Consider the following 24,804-nt stretch of genomic DNA (forward strand, 5'->3'; position numbering starts at 1 on the left):
CAGGGATACTAACCCGGCTGAAGGACACCTTTGATACCCGCACCTCAGCCGAGATTAAGCTTAGATTCTACGGGTGCAAGCAGCGAGCGCATGAGAGTATAAGGGACTATGCACTAAACCTACAAGAGGCCCTGAGGGCCATAAAGCAGACCGACCCTGATGGGGTGGGAAACGAGGACAGGCTGTTGACTGAACAATTTATAGAGGGTTTATATTGCAATGCCCACCGAACCCAGTTGCGGGCAATGGCCTTACAGGATCCCCATCTGGACTTTGCACAGTTCAAGGACAGAGCCATCCGGGTGCTCCGAGAACCGGCACCAGGTGGCGTTGTGACCCACAGACGCCCCACTACCACTTACTACCAGGAGGCGGCGCCCTTGTCAGCAGGGCCTGTGGGAGCTGATGCGCAGGCTTTGGACAATGACCCGGCTCCAGACCTACACCATCAGGTCCAAGAGCTAGCTAAGAGCGTTGCTGCGCTAACCCGAACTGTGCAGTCTTTACAGGTTTCCACCCCAGGGAAGATCCAGCTGGCATCCGGACCGGAGGACATCCCGTGGCGTCGACCAAGGAGGACCCCACCGGCCAGAGGAAGACCCAGTGACCGATACAGTGAGGACGGACGACCCATCTGCCGCCGCTGCAATCAACCCGGACATATGGCAAGGTACTGTTCTTTAAACGGGCACAACCTGGGGTAGGGGGCCAACCCCCAGGAAAAAGATCACCAGGCCCATCGAACTGGCGCGACAGATATGTGGGAGGACGTCCAGTCTTGCCTGTGGTACTGGATGGCATTCCCATGAGTGCCCTACTGGACACCGGGTCACAGGTCACCACCATCCCGTACGTGCTCTTCAAGCAGTACTGGAATGACTCGGATATTACCCGCTACCCCGACGACGACTTGAGTATCATCGCCAGCAATGGTCAGCCCGTGCCACAGATCGGATTTAAAGAGGTGACCATCAAAATTGGTAGAGTCGAACTGGCCGCACAGGGACTGATCATTGTAGATATTGATAAACATGAGAGTCACCCAAAAATAACTCTAGGAACTAATGTAATTGAAAATTGTCTTGCAGAGGTGATTTTCCTTTTACAGCAGGTTGCCAAGAATGCCAGCTCCGGCGAGCAGCGGGTGCTCCAGAAAGAGATCCGGGCACTGATGCAACGGCAACAAGTGGAACTCTCCGGCGGTGAGATTGGTAGCGTAAGAATGTGTGACCCTTTTCCTATTGCCATGCCCCCAAAAAGTGAAATGATGATTTGGTGCCGGGCAGCTATTGGTCTGAGAGGTAGAGATTACCAGGCAATGGTAGAACCAGTTTACTCAGACAGTAGGCCCACCATTTTGACAGCACGGGGGGTCGTCAATGTACGCCATGGGAGGGTGCCCGTTCGCATAATAAATATCGGGGAGAGGGAAGTGTACCTGCCCCAGTATGCCACGCTAGCCAAATTATATATCACTAATCAAAATTCTATACAATCTGTGGAACCCTTGCCTCCATCTCACCCGGAGGAAGGTAACGGCTCTAAGAAAGACATGGAGGACTGGTGTCAGCAACTACATCTTGGTACTGACTCCACTCCCTCACATCAGAAACAAGGAGTCTATCGGGTGGTTCAAGAGTATGAGAGAGTGTTTAGTAAACACCCGTTAGACTTCGGGCGAGTCAAGGGGGTAGAACATCGCATCCCCACGGGAGATCATCCTCCCATAAAAGAGAGGTATCGACCCGTACCCCCTGCACATTACCAACACGCCAAGGGGATGCTTAGAGACATGAAGGAGGCTGGGGTAATCCGGGATAGTTGTAGCCCCTGGGCAGCCCCATTAGTTTTAGTCAAAAAGAAAGACAACACCATGAGGATGTGTGTAGATTACCGGAAAATCAACCGTATCACACACAAGGATGCGTACCCCTTACCAAGGATAGAGGAGTCATTGGCTGCTTTAAGATCTGCTAACTTCTTCTCTACCTTGGATCTCACTAGCGGGTACTGGCAGGTTCCTGTAGCAGAGGCGGACCGGGAGAAGACCGCATTCACCACCCCGATGGGACTTAGCGAGTTCACCTGCATGCCGTTCGGACTCTGCAACGCACCAGGAACCTTCCAACGCCTAATGGAGTGTTGTCTGGGCCACAGAAACTTCGAGACGGTCCTGTTGTACCTGGACGACGTCATCGTATATTCCAAGACGTATGAGGACCACCTGAAACACCTGGCGGAAGTGTTCGAGGCTCTGGCGAGTTACGGCCTAAAGGTGAAACCCTCCAAGTGTCACCTCCTGAAACCAAAGGTGCAGTACCTGGGACACGTGGTGAGCGCTGACGGAGTGGCTCCCGACCCCGATAAGATCACCGCAATTAAGGGATGGCCAAGCCCCTCCAGCGTAAAAGAAGTGCGGCAGTTCCTCGGGTTGGTAGGCTACTACCGAAGGTTTATTCCCGGTTTCACCAAAAAGGCAGCACCTATGCAGGACCTCCTGATAGGCCAGTCCCGGAAGGCCAAGAACCAGAAGCCGCCCTTCAAATGGGAAGAGCTGGAAGAAGAGTCCTTCCGCCAGCTGAAGATGGCCCTCACGGGGGACGAAATCCTGGCGTACCCGGATTATAGCCAGCCCTTTATCCTCTACACCGACGCCAGTAACATCGGGCTAGGAGCCGTACTGTCCCAGATCCAGCAGGGGAAGGAACGAGTAATCGCCTACGCCAGCCGAAAACTGCGACCCACCGAAAGGAACCCCGAGAATTACAGCTCATTTAAGTTAGAGTTCCTGGCCGTAGTATGGGCAATCACTGAGCGCTTTAAGCATTACCTCGCTTCTTCCCGGTTCACCGTGTACACGGATAACAACCCGCTGACACACCTGGACACGGCAAGACTCGGTGCCCTGGAGCAGAGGTGGATGGCCCGTCTGTCCAACTACGAGTTCACAATTAAATACCGGGCAGGACGCTCCAATACCAACGCGGACGCCCTGTCCAGGATGCCCAACCTGCCGGACGGAGGAGAAGATCCGGAGGGACTGGAAGAAGTTGAACTCCCTGCGTTCCACCGTCATGGGACTATTCAGTATTCCCACCGGGTAAGGAGTAAGCAGGCTGCTACGTTGAACCCCTTACCCCACTACAACTGGGCGGAAACGCAAGACAGCGACCCTGCCGTCCGACTGGTGAAGGAGATGCTGACTCGGCCGGAGGCTCGCCTTGAACCAGACGCTCCGGAGGAAGCCAAACAACTATGGGCAGAGAAGAGTCGACTGTTCCTTTACAAAGGGAAGTTGTGCCGCAGAATGGTTAACTCCCGGACGCATGAATTACTCTGGCAAGTAGTGGTGCCACGAAGAGACGCAGCCATGGTGATGGAGGCATACCACGACGGAGCTGGACACTTTGGGTGGAAAAAGCTGGAGTTCCTGCTGCGCGAGCGGTTCCACTGGGTAGGCATGAGGGGAACCATCGAGAAGTGGTGCAGAGATTGTGGCCCGTGCAACCTGAGAAGGAAGGACCGAGCCAGCCAGAAGACTCCCCTGCAGTCCATCGTCACCCGGCAACCGTTGGAACTGGTAGCCTTGGATCATGTAAAACTGACCCCAAGCAGAAGTGGCTACGTCTACGCGTTAACCATCGTGGATCATTACTCCCGGTTCTTGGTTGTCGTCCCCGTCAAGGACTTAACGGCTCAAACAGCAGCTAGAGCCTTCCAGCAGCACTTCTGCCGTCCACACGGGTACCCGGACCAAGTGCTGACGGACCAGGGACCTGCCTTTGAAGCGGAGGTCTTTCAGGAATTCTGCAATCTGTATGGCTGCCGGAAGATAAGGACGACACCCTACCATCCGCAGACTAATGGACTTTGTGAAAAAATGAACCAGGTGGTAATGGATCTTCTAAAAACGTTGCCCCTGGAAGAACGCAGTCTGTGGCCTGAAAAGTTGCCCGATTTGGTGGACCTATACAACCACATCCCGGTAGGTTCCACCAACTGTACCCCGGCTTACCTAATGAGGGCAAGACCTGGTAAGTTACCTGTTGACCTGGAAATGGGAGTCCTGACCCCCGAGGACACTTCACCAGAAACAGACTGGGACACAGAGAGGCAGCAGCAGTACCGGAGAGTACAGGAGAGCGTGGAGCGAAGTCTCTGTCAGGCTAGGGAAAGACAAGAGAAAATTTACAACCAGTATGCTCCCGCTGTTCCCCTGGTACCCGGAGAGCAGGTCTTGAAGAGGAAGAGACGGCTCCACAAGTTGGACGACCAGTGGGAGAAGGACCCGTACACCGTACTGCCCTCAAGCCACGAGAACCCGAAGGTCTGTACCATCAGTAAAGACGGAGGGGAAACCACAGCCATTGTATCCCGGGACCACCTGAAGAAGTGTCCCGAACAACTGAGGAACCCTGAAGAGGAACAAGAAGACCATCGACCCGTGGAAGAAAGGGAAGATATGGTTAGTACCGTGCTCGGGGACTTTCCTCAGTCTTGGACTCAAGTCAATGGTGCAGTTGTGGTACCCGTACTCACCTTCCTCCAACCATCATCCCAAGAACCTACGGAGCAACGGGTAGAGCTGGAAGAACAGCCGGTCCAGGAGGCAGAAGACTCCACACAAGCAGAACAGGAGAATCAACCCTCTGCTTATAGTGAGCCTGCCGTACCCCTAGTGAGACAAAGAGCCGGTAGACAGCTGCCCAGTTTACCCTTGACAGCTCCTACACCCTGTAGTTCAGGGCCAGACGGTCAGCTCCGTAGGTCCACTCGGGCCACTAGAGGCCAGTTACCCGCACGCTGGAGAATTTAAAGTGTATAAATTGTTTTATTTATGTTTTTCTGTGTCTTGTTGCTTGTGTATAATTTTGTGTTTCTAGTTATTTTTAGGAAACCTTGGTGGATTTACCGGGAATCCTTGTATATAGTTGGAGCGTAACCCAGGATGGACTAGAGACTGTTAAGGACTCGGGGTAGGACAGACCCCTACCTGGTTACGTCTCCCTGTGTTGGTGAAATGGACACCTTTGCTTTTCTTCAAAGACTGCATCCGGTTGCGGACACGCCGTAACCATCTTATGTGTTTTTCTTATAGTATTGTTATTGTTATACTTTGTTATGTTTTTCTAAATGTGTTTAGTCCCGGAGTACTAAATTTCACTAGGGGGGAGTGTGACACCCCAGGGGTCTGGTTGCCACAGTGATAGAGATATTATGTCTGAGAGCAGGTGGGAGGTCCTTTGGTCAGGGATCCTGTGCATGCCACACCTCCTGCCCAGTCTTGGGAGGGGAAGAACTTCCCCTGTATAAACCCGGGGCTGAGGCAGGGTGAGTCAGACAAGGAGAGTGGAGAAGAGAAGCAGCATAGGAAACAGCAGAGTTACAAGGAGTCAGGGGCTGGCAGCTACAGAGCTCGCCCTGACTAAGAAGATTCTTTACCGGACCCGGAGTCCGAGGCTGTGGGGACTAAATCCTACCCAGCAGCAGAATCCGTCGGGCAGGGGATTTCAGGTCCTCTGGCCCAGAAGCCTGAAGGCACGGTCACACGCGTGGGACCAGCACCGCCATCGTGGAGCGGAAGCCATTAGAAGGCCCCGAGTCACCGGCCATACGGGTGAGCACCACACGGTACACTCAGGGACGTGGGCTACTTACATCAGCTTCTAGCAAGGTAGCCAGAAGAGTACAGTCAGTTTGGGAGGCCTACAACTACGCCTGGCCAGGGGAGATCCCATCTGCTCAAAGACTGACCAGGCCCCGTTTGCTAGCAAGTACTCCGGGAGGGTCTGTCGTTGTTACCAGTAAAGACCCTGAACTACACCGTACCGTCTCTGAGTGGTTCCTGCTACCCCCATCATCCACGTCGGCTGCCCTGAGGCCATACCCCTCCTTTTGGGGGTTATATTATCACGCTGCACAATCCTACCACCGGCCTCAGCGGTCTGCCCTGCAGCAGCAGCTTCCTGGCTGCACTCAACGGGTGGCGTAGTCATCAACTATTTACTACTAATAGACTGCCGTCTAGTTTGACTCCCTGGGCACGGACCGGGTCACCGCCACGAGATTACAACCCTCCACGGATCCGGCTCCGGGTAAGCTCCCGCGTGCGCACCGCAGCGCGACACAGGCCCAGGGGCGCGTCAAAGGCATGTCTCCAAATTCTTCAAATCTCAATTTTAATGATAATGTGTTGGAAAAACAAGTCCGATCCACTGAGGTAGGACCGAGCAACTTAAAAGACTTTATTGGATTTGCTGCCAGATACTTCAGGGCATGATCAGAGATCTTGTGAAGTCTGTCTCTCAACTTTAGAAGGGGACCGACACAAAATAAGGTAGGTGGTTGTAATTTTATGGCTTACCGATGTATCCATCACTTTTAAAGGGGTTTTAAGACAAGTTCAACCTCTGCCAACGTGCTCCATTCAGATCCCTGTCCGTATGACCATTTAAGAAAATTAAAACATTTTGAAAAAAAAAAATATATATATATATTATCAACTAGCTTTTATTCAAACAATTGTCAAAATTTAACAGCATAACAGTTGGTAATAGCAGGTTGTTATGCAGGACATACAAATGAATTGCACACAAAAAATCCACTGATCTCATACAAATTTAAAGGGGATATCCGGGACCTTAAAAAAAAAAGGCATGTAGCTGGTAAAGAGACAACTATCTGCCTATTGTATCCGGTGCCGGTCATTGACCGCTCCAGCCAGAGAGTCAGCTACTCCCTGTCATCAGAACATCAGTTGATTGGGGGAAGCTGATTGACAGCTGGCTTCCCCCAATTAGGCAGCAGAGAGACTGCTGTCAATCAACATGACACCAGTAGTCCCGCCCTGTCAACAGGTAGAGAAACTAATGACAGGGAGCAGCTGAATCTCTCTGAAACCTCAATCTCCCACCTCTAAACCCACTTCCCCACTGAACACCCTCCCCCTCCCTTTTTGCTGCGCACAAAACGACTCAACGCTAACTAAATAAGAGCTGGTACATTAAAGACCAAAACTAGTGTCTGCATACCCTGTGTGCGTGCGTGTCTGCGTACCATGTGTGTCTGTGTACCGTGTGTGCGTGTCTGTGTACCATGTGTGCGTGCGTGTCTGCGTACCGTGTGCGCATGTCTGCGTACTGTGTGTGCGTGTCTGCGTACCGTGTGTGCTTGCGTGTCTGCGTACCCTGTGTGTGTCTAAATACTGTATATGCGTGCGTATCTACGTACTGTGTGCGTTTCTGTGTACTGTGTGTGCGTGTCTGCATACCGTGTGTGCTTGCGTGTCTGCGTACCCTGTGCGTGTCTAAATACTGTATATGCGTGCGTATCTACGTACTGTGTGCGTTTCTGTGTACCGTGTGTGCGTGTCTGTGTACCGTGTGTGCGTGTCTGTGTACCGTGTGTGCGTGCGTGTCTGCGTACTGTGTGTGCGTGTCTGCGTACCGTGTGTGCTTGCGTGTCTGCGTACCCTGTGTGTGTCTAAATACTGTATATGCGTGCGTATCTACGTACTGTGTGCGTTTCTGTGTACTGTGTGTGCGTGTCTGCGTACCGTGTGTGCTTGCGTGTCTGCGTACCCTGTGCGTGTCTAAATACTGTATATGCGTGCGTATCTACGTACTGTGTGCGTTTCTGTGTACTGTGTGTGCGTGTCTGCGTACCATGTGTGCGTGCGTGTCTGCGTACCGTGCGTGTCTGCGTACTGTGCGTGTCTGTGTACCGTGCGTGTCTGCGTACTGTGCATGTCTGTGTACCGTGTGTGCGTGTCTGTGTACCGTGTGTGCGTGTCTGTGTACCGTGTGTGCGTGCGTGTCTGCGTACTGTGTGTGCGTGTCTGCGTACCGTGTGTGCTTGCGTGTCTGCGTACCCTGTGCGTGTCTAAATACTGTATATGCGTGCGTATCTACGTACTGTGTGCGTTTCTGTGTACTGTGTGTGCGTGTCTGCGTACCATGTGTGCGTGCGTGTCTGCGTACCGTGCGTGTCTGCGTACTGTGCGTGTCTGTGTACCGTGCGTGTCTGCGTACTGTGCGTGTCTGTGTACCATGCATGTCTGTGTACCGTGTGTGCGTGTCTGTGTACCGTGTGTGCGTGTCTGTGTACCGTGTGTGCGTGCGTGTCTGCGTACTGTGTGTGCGTGTCTGTGTACCGTGTGTGCGTGTCTGTGTACCGTGTGTGCGTGCGTGTCTGCGTACCGTGTGTGCATGTCTGCGTACTGTGTGTGCATGTCTGCGTACTGTGTGTGCGTGTCTGTGTACCGTGTGTGCGTGTCTGTGTACCATGTGTGCATGTCTGTGTACCGTGTGTGCGTGTCTGTGTACCGTGTGTGCCTGCGTGTCTGTGTACCGTGTGTGCGTGCGTGTCTGCGTACTGTGTGTGCATGTCTGCGTACTGTGTGTGCGTGTCTGCGTACCGTGTGTGCGTGTCTGCGTACCGTGTGTGCTTGCGTGTCTGCGTACCCTGCGTGTGTGTATGCATACTGTATATGCGTGCGTATGTACGTACTGTGTGCATGTCTGTGTACTGTGTGTGCGTGTCTGTGTACTGTGTATGCGTGCGTATCTACGTACTGTGTGCGTGTCTGCGTACTGTGTGCGCGTGCATGTCTGCGTACTGTGTGTGTGTACATGTCTGCATATGTGAAGGATGAGGGCGCAGGCTGGGCCCTGTGTTGTATATCTACAGTACAGACCAAAAGTTTGGACACACCTTCTCATTTAAAGATTTTTCTGTATTTTCATGACTATGAAAATTGTACATTCACACTGAAGGCATCAAAACTATGAATTAACACATGTGGAATTATATACTTAACAAAAAAGTGTGAAACAACTGAAAATATGTCTTATATTCTAGGTTCTTCAAAGTAGCCACCTTTTGCTTTGATGACTGCTTTGCACACTCATGGCATTCTCTTGATGAACTTCAAGAGGTAGTCACCGGAAATGGTCTTCCAACAATCTTGAAGGAGTTCCCAGAGATGCTTAGCACTTGTTGGCCCTTTTGCCTTCACTCTTCGGTCCAGCTCACCCCAAACCATCTCGATTGGGTTCAGGCCTGGTGACTGTGGAGGCCATGTCATCTGGCGTAGCACCCCATCACTCTCCTTCTTGGTCAAATAGCCCTTGCACAGCCTGGAGGTGTGTTTGGGGTCATTGTCCTGTTGAAAAATAAATGATGGTCCAACTAAACGCAAATCGGATGGAATAGCATGCCGCTGCAAGATGCTGTGGTAGCCATGCTGGTTCAGTATGCCTTCAATTTTGAATAAATCCCCAACAGTGTCACCAGCAAAGCACCCCCCACACCATCACACCTCCTCCTCCATGCTTCACGGTGGGAACCAGGCATGTAGAGTCCATCTGTTCACCTTTTCTGCGTCGCACAAAGACACGGTGGTTGGAACCAAAGATCTCAAATTTGGACTCATCAGACCAAAGCACAGATTTCCACTGGTCTAATGTCCATTCCTTGTGTTCTTCAGCCCAAACGAGTCTCTTCTGCTCGTTGCCTGTCCTTAGCAGTGGTTTCCTAGCAGCTATTTTACCATAAAGGCCTGCTGCACAAAGTCTCCTCTTAACAGTTGTTGTAGAGATGTGTCTGCTGCTAGAACTCTGTGTGGTATTTGACCTGGTCTCTAATCTGAGCTGCTGTTAATCTGTGATTTCTGAGGCTGGTGACTTGGATAAACTTATCCTCAGAAGCAGAGGTGACTCTTGGTCTTCCTTTCCTGGGGCGGTCCTCATGTGAGCCAGTTTCTTTGTAGCGCTTGATGGCTTTTGCAACTGCACTTGGGGACACTTTCAAAGTTTTCCCAATTTTTCGGACTGACTGACCTTCCGAAATGATGGTCACTCGTTTTTCTTTACTTAGCTGCTTTTTTCTTGCCATAATACAAATTCTAACAGTCTATTCAGTAGGCCTATCAGCTGTGTATCCACCAGACTTCTGCACAACACAACTGATGGTCCCAACCCCATTTATAAGGCAAGAAATCCCACTTATTAAACCTGATGTAACGGGTCTGGGAGGCGGAACCTCTGAGCAACTATACAAGGGGGCGGTCCTTGTAAGGAAGCGGGTGGCTCCCAGGGAAGACGGGCAGGTAGTCACGGCAAGTGACAGGGACAGTCTCTGGGTAGAAGGGCAAGTAGTCACGGCAAGTGACAGGGACAGTCTCTGGGTAGAAGGGCAGGTAGTCACGGCAAGGGACAGGGACAGTCTCTGAGTAGAAGGACGGGTACTCACGGCAAGTGACAGGGACAGTCTCTGGGTAGAAGGACAGCAGGCAGGTGGCTGGTGAGCGCTCCCAGGTGAGCGGGCGAGAGTCTTTGGACAGGCAGGTGGTCATGGCAAGTGACGGCAGAGCCTCCAGGTAGGCTAGCAGGCAGGTAGCAGGTGAGCGCTCCCAGGTGAGCGGGCAAGAGTCTCTGGACGGGCAGGTGGTCACGGTAAGGGACGGCAGAGCCTCCAGGTAGGCTAGCAGACAGGTAGCAGGTGAGCGCTCCCAGGTGAGCAGGCAAGAGTCTCTGGACAGGCAGGTGGTCACGGCAAGTGACGGCAGAGCCTCCAGGTAGGCTAGCAGACAGGTAGCAGGTGAGCGCTCCCAGGTGAGCAGGCAAGAGTCTCTGGACAGGCAGATGGTCACGGCAAGTGACGGCGGAGCCTCCAGGTAGGCTAGCAGACAGGTAGCAGGTGAGCGCTCCCAGGTGAGCAGGCAAGAGTCTCTGGACAGGCAGGTGGTCACGGCAAGTGATGGCGGAGCCTCCAGGTAGGCTAGCAGACAGGTAGCAGGTGAGCGCTCCCAGGTGAGCGGGCAGGCTGGTCCATAAACAGACTGACAGGTGTCGGAAGGCAGACCGTCGGACCGCAGGCTTGCAAGCAGGTAAACGGATATCAGGCAGGTATCAAGCAGGAATCTGGCAGGTGACTGGCAGGTAACTGGCAGGAATCTGGCAGGTGACTGGCAGGTAACTGGTAACGGGACCTGAGGGCTGAAGCAGAGTGAAGGCTTTGCAACAACATTGCTCGGGCACCTCCATTTTGGAGGAGGTGCCTTATATATGGTGAGGTCCTCCGGCCATTGGCCGGGGACTCCTTAGGACGGCGCGCGCGGTCCCTTTAAGAGAGGGGGAGCGCGCGCGCCCTAAGCACAGTGGCCGGGAAGCAGCGCGCGCTGCCAGCAGAGCGGGAGGAGGACGCCGGGCACGGAGTGGAGAGGTGAGGGGAACAGCGTCCCTGCCTAGCAGGAGGCAGGGACGCCGACGCTACACCTGACAGGGCACACCTGTGAAGTGAAAACCATTTCCGGTGACTACCTCTTGAAGCTCATCAAGAGAATGCCAAGAGTGTGCAAAGCAGTCATCAAAGCAAAAGGTGGCTACTTTGAAGAACCTAGAGTATAAGACATATTTTCAGTTGTTTCACACTTTTTTTGTTAAGTATATAATTCCACATGTGTTAATTCATAGTTTTGATGCCTTCAGTGTGAATGTACAATTTTCATAGTCATGAAAATACGTAAAAATCTTTAAATGAGAAGGTGTGTCCAAACTTTTGGTCTGTACTGTATATTTCTCCACCGTATCTGTGCGGGAGCTCGGAGCTGGGAACGAGGAGGAGAGGTGAGTATTGTACTTATTTATTTATTTTTATGGGGTGCATCATACTATGTGTGACGCTCGCAGCCCTGCCCTGAGAGATGGGGGTACTCGGAGCCGGGTCAGATGTTTGGTGGGTTGTAGCCGTGGCCTGGACCCGTTCCGTGCCCAGGGCCGTCACATTCAAAAGGGTGTAATGGGCTTTCAGAGTTGGTGTTAATCGAGTGGTTGTGTTGACTACGCCACCTGTGGTGTCTGGTGATTCCCCACCAGCGCTGCGTTCAGTCCTCTGAGGCGGGATGTAGTGGCAGCCGGAGATGATACTACTCCCCACAGGCGGAGCAGGGCCTCAGGGCAGAGAGAACAGGAGGATGGGAACTGTAGTGGGAGATGTGGTGCGATGTGGTGCGGTGCCGCGCTGCAATAAGAAACCGGAGGCCATAGGGGTAGTCTTCCAAGCTTTACTCATGGTAGTATGCACAGCTGTAAGGCTTCTCCCTGCTCCTCAGGGCACGCTGCGGCCACCAGGACCGGGGATCGACCACCTCCGAGTAATTCACATGCTTTGATCAGGACCCCGCACCAGAATGTTCCTAGACTTTTCCCACTAGGTCCTGTCCTGTCCATATGTGGTATGTGTACTAAGGCCGGATCTCCCTCTGGACTATGCACAGAACAAGGGTACGGGGGGCGACTCCGCTCCGTCCGTTACCCGGTGGGATCCACTGAGCCTCCGGGCTTCTCCGACTGAGACATAGAGTAACAAAGTCAGATATCGGGGGCCGGTACCCCTTTTGCAGCAGGAGTCCCTCTGGCTAGGCCAGAATAGTGAGGACAGGTGGCGTATGCCGCTCCATCTGCATCCCCCTGGGATCCTTTTGCGTGCGGAGCTCTACTCCTAAACTCCCCTCCAGGCCTTCTTGGGTAGGGACCTTGACCGGGTAGAGACAGCCGTTAACTCTTGCCCGCTCCTCGACTCAAGGCCAGAGTACGAGGACCGTGTCCCCATCTACTGCAGGTTCACACAGAAAGCCACGTTCAGTGATGAAGATCACAATCAAAAGACCATAAGCCCAAGATGGCTGTTTATTAAATATGAATTATTAAGTGTAACCTAAATGTGCGTCCTCCACCCTCACCCACTACATGGTTCCTCCTAACTTTGGTTCCCCCATCTCCACTTATGCTGACTGGGGCAGCACCCTGGTGCATATAAGCCCCCTTCAGGTGGGAGAGGTGTAGTGTTGGATGCAGAGGTGGGGTCCTCTCAGGCGCACCATCCTTACCTCGAAGGGGAGATACCACACCTCATCAAAGAGATGCAGTACCCCTGTGGTGGTCGAACCCTCAGGGGCGCCACAACTATATAGAATGCCTATGGGGGTGCATTATACTATAGACTCTGCATATGGAGCTGCATTATACTATATAGACTGCCTATGGGGCTGCATTATACTATAGACTCTGTATATGGGGCTGCATTATACTATATAGACTGCCTATGGGGGTGCATTATACTATATACTCGGCCTATGGGGTGCATTATACTGTATAGACTGCCTATGGGGCTGCAGTAAGACGAACACTGTGCCTGCTGTCCCTGCCCCCAAGCCCAAGGGGGCACCTGCTCATGCTTCCCTCTCCACATCAGTAGGGCAACCCTGACTGTGTAATCTCTGCAGACAGCCACGACACTTCAAAGCCATGTGTCCCCAGCCTCAGAAGGGCCCATCCCAGTTCCAGAAACCATCCACTGTTTTTTGTGGGAGTGGTGGGAGGTCCCTTGACAATCTTCAGACTGTCACCATAGGCCAGGCCATGGCCATGGGACTGGAAGACACCGGCACTGAGATGACTCTTGTGCGGCCTGAGCTGGTATCCCCACAGGAATTAGTACCCAGGAAAACCCTCGCCGTCAGTGGGATTGGAGGCGTCAAACCAGCGCTGCCCGTCGCCAATGTGTATTTGGACTGGGGTTCCAGGAGGGAAGTGTGGGAGGTGGGGGTAACATCGAATATTCCCGCAAATGTTTTTCTTGGGACAGATTTGAGGTGGCTAGTGTCCCAGTATGTGGCCACTGAACACCCAAGACCTGATCCTCCAGACAACGTATTGTCCACCCCTGTTGATGTCAATGTGATTAACATGCCTACTGATGGGGATGTGGGGGTGGGTGATGTACTGTGTCCCTCTCCCCTCAGCGGGAAGGAGATCAATCAAGCCAGCTGTGATAAGGCCTTAGAGTGTGGCCTGCAAGCATGCTGGAACAGTTTGTCCTGTGAGATTGTCGCAGAGGAAACAGACAGGGGGGCAGACAGCTGTGGAGGGGGAGCATGCAGTTGAGGGCAGGGCGGTCCCAGGAGTGGTAGGGCTCCCAGGTAAGGCCTCATTGCAGGGTTCCTCTACAATCGGGATGTCAGAAGGCCGGGTTAGTCAGTCTGGACCTGCGACTTGGTTGGAAGCAGAGGAGAAGCAGGCTCTACCCATGCCATGTCCGCTGTCACGCCCAGTGGCCGCATCGGGGGTCCGACGGCTTCCCCTTCCGACCAAGTGGATGCCGAGTCAGACGAAGGCCAGGAGACAGGCCCCGGAGAACTGACAGAAGATGTGGCTGTCTCATCTATTTTGGCCACGTCTAGTCAAGGATTTCAGGCGGCGTTGGAAATGGACGACAGCCTTAAAGCTCTTAAGGAGCAGACGGCACAGCCTCCCTCGGACTCAGACCTTGAGTGGGTGGTCTGGAACCAAAGACAGCTGTACCAGGCAACGGACCAGCGAGGTTCACCGGAGGTGTGGCCCAGGGACCGACAGTTAGTGGTACCCTATCCGTTCAGGACGGAGTTGTTGCAGATTGCACACAAGATTCCAATGGCCAGACATCTAGGAATCGCTAAGACCAAGGCCAGGCTAGCCCAGCATTTCTACTAGCCAAGGATGGGGGGGCCGATGTGACTGCCTACTGACGTTCGAGCGACACCTATCAGAGGGTTGGGAAGGTGAGGCAGTGTCCCAAAGCCCCACTGATAACTCTGCCCATCATTGAAGAGTCTTTCAGGAGGGTGGCTGTGGATTTGGTTGACCCGATGGCCACTTCCTGTAGCTCCGGAGGAAAAAGCTTTGCACTGACGATAGTAGACTATGCCACCCTGTACCCGGAAGCGGTAGCCTTGTCATCCATTCAGGCCGACAAGGTGGCCACTGCCTTAATGGAGATTTTCTCCCGTGTGGGTTTTCCCTAGGAAATGTTCACCGACCAAGTTCATGTCGCAGCTGATGGGAGTCCCTCTGTAAGTAAATACAAGTGCAACATCTGGGTACCAGCCCGTACCACCTCCAGACCAACGGCCTGTGTGAACGGTTCAATGGCACCCTGGAGCAAATGCTTGAGATGTTGGTCGACTCCTACGGGTGCAACTGGTAGCAGTACCTCCCACACTTGCTATTTGCCTACCGGGAGATTCCACAGGCCTCAACGGGGTTCGCCCCTTTTGAACTCCTGTAAGGCCGACGTGCACAGGGGCCCTGGCTCTGGTGAAAGAGGTCTGGGAAGGGGACTTAGCCACCCCTGGAGTGTCGGTCGTTGACTATGTCATGCGCTTCCGTGACAAGATGCAGGTATTGGTGCAGCTGGTACACGATAATATAAAAAAAAAAACAGGCCGACCAGAAGTGATGCTACGACCAGAATGCTTGTTAGAGGACCTACCAGGTGGGTCAAAAGGTGTGGGTACTGATTCCCGTACCCCAGGACAAACTTCAGGCGGTCTGGGAAGGCCCGTACCTCATGCACCAGCAGCTCAACGCCGTAACGTACCTGGTCACCCTGGACAACGCCTGGGGAAGGCGGAAGGCCTTCCACATGAACATGATGAAGGCACATCATGAGCGGGAGGCCTGTGCCCTCCCCATATGCAACCTGCCAGAGGAGTGAGAGGCGGAAACACTCCTGGATATGCTTGCCCAGGCTAGGGCGGGTGGGACCATCGAGGATATGGAGGTTTGCAACCAGATGTGGTCAGACCAACGGTCCTAGCTGTGGGCAAGCGTACACCCCTTCCAGGATTTTTTCACCAACAATCCCGGGTGCACAGAGTCGGCCGTCCATCACGTGGACACTGAGGATCACCCTCCAATCCGGCGTTCAGCATATAGGGCCTCCATGGAGGTACATCAGCCAGGAGATTGATGAGATGTTGAAGCTAGGGGTCATCCAACCATTCAGCAGCGCTTGGGCCTTGCCTGTAGTCCTTATCCCAAAGAAGGACCGAACAACCAGGTTCTGCGTGGTACAGGGGGCTCAACACTGTCACGGTCACCGATGTGTACCCAATGCCGTTCATCTATGACCTGCTCGATCAGCTGGCCGGCGCTAAGTACCTGACCCTCGATCTGAGTGGGGATATTAGCAGATTCCCCTGACCAGCGAGGCACGGGAACACTCTGCCTTTATCACCCCATTCGGACTGTACGAGTCCACAGTGATGCCATTCGGCATGAAGAATGCCCCTGCCACTTTTCAGTGGATGGTGAACACTCTGCTCAAAAGACTTGAAGGATACGCAGCCGCGTACTTGGATGACATTGCCATCTTCAATCCCACCTGGGAAGATCACCTGGAGCCTCTGGCGCAGGTGCTTGATCTGCTGGTCAGGCTTGACCAGTAAGCCGGAAAAGTGCCAGCTGGTAATGAGTAAGGTCCACTACTTGGGACAACGCGTAGGCGGGGGGGGCTTTGAAGCCAGAGCCCGGGAAGGTGGATGCCATCGCATCCTGGCCCACCCCCAGGACCAAGAAACAGGTGATGTCCTTCCTGGGCACCGCCGGATACTATAGGAGGTTTGTCCCTAACTATAGTAGCCTGGCAAAACCCCTGACAGACCTTATCAAGAAGAAGCTGCCCTCTGCAGTCAATTGGACAAACGACTGTGAGACGGCCTTCCGGGTGTTGAAGACTGCCCTTTCTAGCTTCCCGGTATTACAGGCAGCCAACTTTACATGGCCGTTTGTAGTAAAGACCAATGCCAGTGACTTTGGCCTCGGTGCCGTGCTCAGCCAGGTCGACACTACTGACCAAGAACAACCCATTTTGTACCTGAGCCAGAAGCTCCTGCCGAGGGAGGTGGCCTACTCCACGATGGAGAAGGAATGTCTGGCAATTGTGTGGGTCCTGCAGCATCTGCAACCATATTTGTACAGATGCCAGTTCACAGTGAAAACAGACCACAACCCTCTCAGCTGGTTACACATTGTATCCGGAACGAATGGGAGGCTGCTACAATGTAGCCTTGCGCTCCAGCAGTACCACTTCGTCCTTCGCCACAAGAAGGGCCGTGACCACGGTAATGCCAACGGTTTATCCCGACGAGGGGAGGTTGCAGACGGGCATGCAGGTGAAAGTGCTGCCGCCTAGCGCCCTCTGAAAGGTGGATATGTGAAGAATATTGGAGATATAATTCCATGTCCATTATTTGGGATATAAAAAAACCCTTCTCCCTCTCACCAACAGTAACAAGAAACCAAGCTCAGAAGGGGGGCCCAGCCTCAAAGGCTGTGAGTGACCGATCTCACACCTTGCAGAGCTCAAAGCAGGACAAAGCCTTGCTTGCAATACAGAGTCCTGGTGTAGCTGCAGAACATTTCAGAAACATAATTCCATAAGGGAATTATGGAGATACTATATGTCCTAGCCATACATCGTGTATATTTCCGAGATCCCCAGACCAAACTACACATCGTCCAGTGTCTTGATCCGTTATGGCCTCACAGGGTGAGGAGATACATATAATAGCTAGTGTGAAACAGATAGTACAGCTGTGTTAGTCTCCACGCGTAGCACCAGAACCGCCTCCCTAGGAGCGTCCATTAAGGAGTTATGATCCATCTGAAGTTTTGGAATTATTGTCTGTCAGGGGCACATTGGGGGTACCTGGGGTCAGCCCAGAGGTGAGTTGCGGATTTGTCACAACATCCAATTGTGAAACTTACTATTATTCCAAGATGTATTGCTTAAAGTCAACTTTAAAAATAACTTTGTTTGTGGGCAAACCCCTGTAATGACATCAAGTGAAGATGGAGATTCCCCCAATGGTATTTCTCTAGGGGCGCACTCCTTTCTCTAGGGGGCTCTTTTAGGTCAGAGTACATTTCAGGAGCTACATCTTCCTCCTGAGGACCAAATAGCGATACCCTGTAGGGGGCGTATTCTGGGACCCCTGTAAATTCACCACTATGTGGTCTGTGAGCATATTGCTGTAATTTATCAGAAATGTCCCCATTAACATCCTTTGGTCTCCTCTCGCAGGATGGGCGGGTGCCATCTCAGTCTCCTGCCTGTGTCCCTCCATCTTCTATCCCCATCTTTTTGCTGCGGGCCATTATATCCCCCACCACACTGGACCCGGGCACTTATGTCACCGGAGACCTCCTGCACCTCTTCAGCAGCCCTGTGTTTGCAGAGGCGCCGGAAATATACACTACCGTTCAAAAGTTTAGGGTCATTTAGAAATGTCATTATTTTTGGAAGAAAATCACATTTTTTTTCAATGAAGCTAACATTAAATGAATCAGACATACACTCTATACATTGTTAATGTGGTAAATGACTATTCTAGCTGCAAACGTCTTGTTTTTATTGCAATATCTACATAGGTGTATAGAGGCCCATTTCCTACAACCACCACTCCAGTGTTTTAATGGTACATGCGTACATGTGTTTGCTAACTGTGTAAGAAGGCTAATGGATGTTTAGAAAACCCTAGAAAACCCTTGCACAAGTATGTTAGCCCAGCTGAAAACGGTTTGGCTGATTTGAGAAGCTATAACATTGACCTTCCTTTGAGCTAGTTGAGAATCTGGAGCATTACATTTGTTTGTTCTATGAAACTCTCAAAATGGCCATAAAAAGAGAACTTTCATGTGAAACTCAACAGTCTATTCTTGTTTTTAGAAATGAAGGCTATTCCATGCGAGAGATTGCCAAGAAACTGAAGATTTCCTACAACGGTGTGTACTAGTCCCTTCAGAGGAGAGCACAAACAGGCTCTAACCAGAGAAGAAAGAGAAGTGGGAGCCCCCGCTGCACAACTGAGCAACAAGACAAGTACATTAGAGTCTCTAGTCTGAGAAATCGACGCCTCACAGCTTCTCAACTGGCAGCTTCATTAAATAGTACACGCAAACCGCCAGTGTCAACGTCTACAGTGAAGAGGCGACTCCGGGATGCTGGCCTTCAGGGCAAAGTGGCAAAGAAAAAGCCATATCTGAGACTGGCTAATAAAAGGAAAAGATTAATATGGGCAAAAGAACACAGACATTGGACAGAGGAAGATTAGAAAAAAGTTTTATGGACAGACGAATCAAAGTTTGAGGTGTTTGGACCATACAGAAGAACATTTGTGAGACGCAGAACAACTGAAAAGATGCTGGAAGAGTGCCTGATGCCATCTGTCAAGCATGGTGGAGATAATGTGATGGTCTGGGGTTGCTTTGGTGCTGGTAAAGTGGGAGATTTGTACAAGGTAAATGGGATTTTGAATAAGGAAGGCTATCACTCCATTTTGCAACGCCATGCCATACCCTGTGGACAGCGCTTGATTGGAGACAATTTCATCCTACAATAGGACAATGACCCAAAGCACCCCTCCAAATTATGCATGAACTATTTAGGGAAGAAGCAGGTGTGGCGCCCCTGAGGGTTCAGTCGCCACAGAGATACTGCACCTCACCCCGAGGTGTGGTGTCTCCCTTCTCTCATGTAAGCTGGGAGTGCTGCATGGAACTCCAACCACCTACATCCAACACAACACTGCTCCCGGCCAGCAGGAGGGGCAAGACACAATGTAGTTTTCTGCTGAGCCCTGGCCCTGGCTGAAGTAAGGGGGAACCCAAAGGTAGGGGGAACCAATAGTGGGTGTGGGTGGAGGAAGTTGATACACGGAGTACATATACAGTAGGTATATAATAGGAAGTCATATTGGGTCTAGGGGAATTTTTTAAGTGAGGGCTGTTCAGAAGAACAGTCCGGGAGCAGAGGCTCAGTCAGAGCTCTGCTCCACAAGTTAGGGCCCAGGATAGAGGCCCCGGAGGGCAGCAGGGAGCAGGCTCCATTCTACAGAAGGATCCCAGGGGGTATGGCGCGTGCAGGATGGCACCCGTACGCCCCGCTCCTGCCAGGTGTCAGGAAGGATCGGTGGCTGCACTCAAATCCCCAGGGGGTCAGGTTGGTCCCGGATCCGACGTACAGGAAGAACTGCAGCATACCCGAACGGGAAAGAGAGTGGGCAGCGTAGGGCAGCGGTGAGAAGGACCAAGTGTGAAGACGGTCAAAATAGGTACATATGAAAGTGGAGTTCCGCCAGGCATTCCTAAATTGCTTGAGAAAGGATTGAACCCCTGCCCGGTGAACGCAGCGCGACCAGGGAGGCCTTCACCTGTAAAGTGCACTTGTGAATTGCCTAAGGACTGTAAGTAAAACCTTGGACGACTGCATGAATTGCCTCTGTCTGTTTCTTCACCGGCGCCATTATTCCTCACTGCACCACAACGCCCAGCGCACCCACCATCCATCCATCTATCTACACTGCCCTGAGGCCCGCTCCACCTGTGGGGTGCTGTACCATCTCTAGCTGCCTTGTCACCTGCCTCAGAGGACTGTTGCAGCGCTGGTGACCTTCACCAGACACCACAGGTGGCGTCACGAATTCTCCGAACTTTTATTACTAACTGCTACCCCTTTGTGCACTGACCGCCCTGGGCCAGCCACCGTGATATACTACCCCAGACAGTAAGGCCCCGGGGGCGGATCACAGGCAGCTGGTATTCTATCTGTAATGGAGTGGCCAGCGCAGTCACCAGATCTCAACCCCATTGAACTGTTGTGGGAGCAGCTTGACCGTATGGTACCCAAAAAGTGCCCATCAAGCCAATCCAACTTGTGCGAGGGGCTTCAGGAAGCATGGGGGGAAATGTCTCAAGATTATCTCAGCAAATTAACAGCTAGAAGCCAAAGGTCTGCAATGCTGGAATTGCTGCAAAGGAGCAAAGTGTGAAGGAGAAAATTATTCTTTCTAATAAAAATCATTATTTCTAACCTTGTCAATGTCTGGACGATATTTTCTAATCATTTTGCAACTCATTTGATAAATAAAAGTACGAGTTTTCATGGAAAACACAAAATTGTCTGGGTGACCCCAAACTTTTGAACGGTAGTGTATATATAACAGAAAACTTATTTGAACAAGGAGTCATTTTCTGATGACACATTCCCTTCCTATTCCAGCAGCCATCCACCCTGCAGGAGATCAGTCGGCACTGCCATTCCAGCATTTACATATAGCACATGAACAAGGAGGCTCAGGATAACTATGTATCTCTGCCCTCAATGCAAATGTGAATTTCTGCACTATTCCCCCTGACCACCTAGGCTAACTCATACAGCGAGGAGAATCCGTTCTGTAATGTACATTGAAGTGCGGGCTAAAAACTGTTCTCGTAATTGCAACACTTCCCTATCTGGATGAGAACTGCTAATCCTGAGCCTCCTGGTTCATTATTGAAATGCAGTGAAGAATAACAAGGAGAAAGACAAATAATGGAGGGGATGCAGCTGCATAGAGAGTGATATTTTTTAATAGACAACGATCATCTAGACGGCAAGGAATTATTTAAGTTTTTAGTTATTTTTTCCTGTACAAATATTCGATATTACAGGCGCCATCTGTGCTGGATATCTGGTGCTTTCTATCTGGACTTTTTTTCAGAGGGAGACTCCTGTTTACCAGGCACACCTTGTTTTATAGGTGTGCAGTACACGCCATTTATTATCTGCCGTAATATCTATCTATACACCAGCCTGCCTGTCCGTCATCTATCATCTCTCTAGTAATCTGTCAGTCGGATCATCTTGCTAAAATAACATCCTTTCATTCGCCATTAAACTTTTTGGGATGTTTATGTCTGGAGAATTCACGGCTGTGACCCCGAGGACTGTACCCACCTGCTATACCAGTCATCTGTGCGCCTCTGGTTTGCTTTATTCTTTTTTACAGTTTGTTTCTGTCTCATATCTATCATCTATCTATTATCAATCCATCATCTATCTATTATCTATCCATCTATCATCTGTCTATCTATCTATCTATCTATCTATCTATCTATCTATCTATATCTATCTATCTATCTATCTATCTATCATCTATCTATTATCTATCATCTATCTATTATCAATCCATCATCTATCTATTATCTATCCATCTATCATCTATCTATCTATCTATCTATCTATCTATCTATCCCTCTATCTATCTATCCACCTATCTATATCTATCTATCTATCTATCTATCTATCTATCTATCTATCTATCCATCTATCTATCTATCCACCTATCTATATCTATCTATCTATCTATCTATCTATCTATCTATCTATCTATCTATCTATCCCTCTAGCTATCTGATATCTTTCTATCTGTCTCATATCTATCTATCTATCCATCTAAGTAATTCTCTATCGTCTATCTTTAATTACTTTCTATCATCTACCTATAGGTTGAATTATCTACCATATCTAGTATCTATATATCTATCAACCTACCTATCTATTAATTATCTATCTCATATCTAGTTGCAGTGGGTACAGAAAGTATTCAGACCCCTTTAAATTTTTCACTCTTTGTTTCATTGCAGCCATTTGGTAAATTTTAAAAAGTTCATTTTCTTCTCATTAAAGTACACTCTGCACCCCATCCTGACTGAAAAAAAACAGAAATGTAGAAATTTTTGCAAATTTATTAAAAAATAAAAACTGAAATATCACATGGTCATAAGTATTCACACCCTTTGCTCAGACACTCATATTTAAGTCACATGCTGTCCATTTCCTTGTGATCCTCCTTGAGATGGTTCTACTCCTTCATTGGAGTCCAGCTGTGTTTAATTAAACTGATAGGACTTGATTTGGAAAGGCACACACCTGTCTATATAAGACCTCACAGCTCACAGTGCATGTCAGACCAAATGAGAATCATGAGCTCAAAGGAACTGCCCAAGGAGCTCAGAGACAGAATTGTGGCATGGCACAGATCTGGCCAAGGTTACAAAAGAATTTCTGCAGTACTCAAGGTTCCTAAGAGCACAGTGGCCTCCATAATCCTTAAATGTAAGTAGTTTGGGACTACCAGAAGTCTTCCTAGACCTGGCTGTCCAGCTAAACTGAGCAATCGTGCGAGAAGAGCCTTGGTGAGAGAGGTAAAGAAGAACCCCAAGATCACTGTGTCTGAGCTCCAGAGATGCAGTAGGGAGATGGGAGAAAGTTCCACAAAGTCAACTATCACTGCAACCCTCCACAAGTCAGGCCTTTATGGCAGAGTGGCCCGACGGAAGCCTCTCCTCAGTGCAAGACATATGAAAGCCCGCATAGAGTTTGCTCAAAAACACATGAAGGACTCCCAGACTATGAGAAATAAGATTCTCTGGTCTGATGAGACGAAGATAGAACTTTTTGGTGATAATTCTAAGTAGTATGTGTGGAGAAAACCAGGCACTGCTCATCACCTGCCCAATACAATCCCAACAGTGAAACATGGTGGTGGCAGCATCATGCTATGGGGATGTTTTTCAGCTGCAGGGACAGGGCGACTGGTTTCAATTGAAGCAAACATGAATGCGGCCAAGTACAGAGATATCCTGGATGAAAACCTCTTCCAGAATGCTCTGGACCTCAGACTTGGCCGAAGGTTCACCTTCCAACAAGACAATGACCCTAAGCACACAGCTAAAATAACAAAGGAGTAGCTTCAGAACAACTCTGTGACCATTCTTGACTGGCCCAGCCAGAGCCCTGACCTAAACCCAATTGAGCATCTCTGGAGAGACCTGAAAATGGCTGTCCATCAACGTTCACCATCCAACCTGACGGAACTGGAGAGGATCTGCAAGGAAGAATGGCAGAGGACCCCCAAATCCAGGTGTGAAAAACTTGTTGCATCATTCCCAAGAAGACTCATGGCTGTACTAGCTCAAAAGGGGGCTTCTACTCAATACTGAGCAAAGGGTCTGAATACTTATGACCATGTGATATTTCAGTTTTTCTTTTTTAATAAATTTTCAAAAATTTCTACATTTCTGTTTTTTTCAGCTTAGATGGGGTGCAGAGTGTACTTTAATGAGAAAAAAAATGAACTTTTTAGAATTTACCAAATGGCTGCAATGAAACAAAGACTGAAAAATTTAAAGGGGTCTGAATACTTTCCGTACCCACTGTATCTATTATCTCTCTATCTCATATCTATATCTTATATGTATATTATCTATCTATCTCTCTCATTATCTGTCTACAGTATCTATCTCTATGGTCCTCAGTGTAACCGTGACCAGGTTGGCAGTATCCACATTAACCTTACATACATCATCACGCAGCTTAATCCAGAAGGGTTTCTTGCCTTCCTACGAACGACTTAGCTATTAGTATATATTTGTGGCTATATACACTGTGCAGACATGGAAGTTTTACTAGGTGCCCAAGGGTGAACAAAGTCCCCCTTCCATCCAATAGGAGCATAGTGTTATGACCACAATTGGGGATCAGCTGGTCCAAATTTTGCACTAAGGTCCCTAATATTTAAATGACTATTGTTATTTGCTATATTATTAAAAATTCAATAAAAACCATTGGAAATAAATGGCATGCCTGTGTTATAATGTGTGTGAAAGTATTGTTACAGAATGGGGGATGCTCTGTATGGTGTTAATATCGCTGGGGGGTTACGGATACATAAGTAAAATAATATTGAATGCAGTCTTACCCGTAGGTAGAGTGAGACCTGGATCTGATAAGGTGCAGCCGAGAATCTGACCCCAGCTCCTCCTGTCACCTCCTCTTCACTGTTCCTTCATCTATAACTCTGTTTTCTGACAGGTTGGCACCGGGATGTGTCTCGCTTGTTCCACCTCTGCAATTTTATAGCTATGAGTTTTGTTATGAAATTCCTTTATTTAACCCCCTGCTGCAAATTAAGAACCCGCACAACAAAGAAGTCCACCCATATGTATTAGAAGGTCTGGGTAGGAGGTCCAGAAAGTAGATTGACTTCTATAAAGTTAATAAAGTGACAATTGTGAAAATATGACATAAAATGTATAATAATTAAGCTGCAGCTCACTTGTTGGATTTGCTGTGTAGACTGGGGCAGAGTCAGTAGAGTCA

The 24,804-nt window shown here is 50.2% G+C and overlaps 1 protein-coding gene across 1 annotated transcript in view; it reads right to left on the reverse strand.

Moving 5' to 3' along the window:
* LOC141175955 (carbohydrate sulfotransferase 4-like) overlaps positions 1-24,514 on the reverse strand; it is a 57,277-nt gene extending 32,763 nt beyond the window's left edge. The window contains exon 1 of the mRNA XM_073659944.1: positions 24,404-24,514. The gene's annotated coding sequence lies outside the window, so the exon portion shown is untranslated. The remainder of the gene's footprint in view (positions 1-24,403) is intronic.
* Positions 24,515-24,804: the final 290 nt, after the last annotated feature.

Source organism: Phyllobates terribilis, unplaced genomic scaffold (genome assembly GCF_046119375.1).
Source record: "Phyllobates terribilis strain yellow unplaced genomic scaffold, ASM4611937v1 Scaffold_14__1_contigs__length_39327217, whole genome shotgun sequence".
Taxonomy (NCBI): domain Eukaryota; kingdom Metazoa; phylum Chordata; class Amphibia; order Anura; family Dendrobatidae; genus Phyllobates; species Phyllobates terribilis.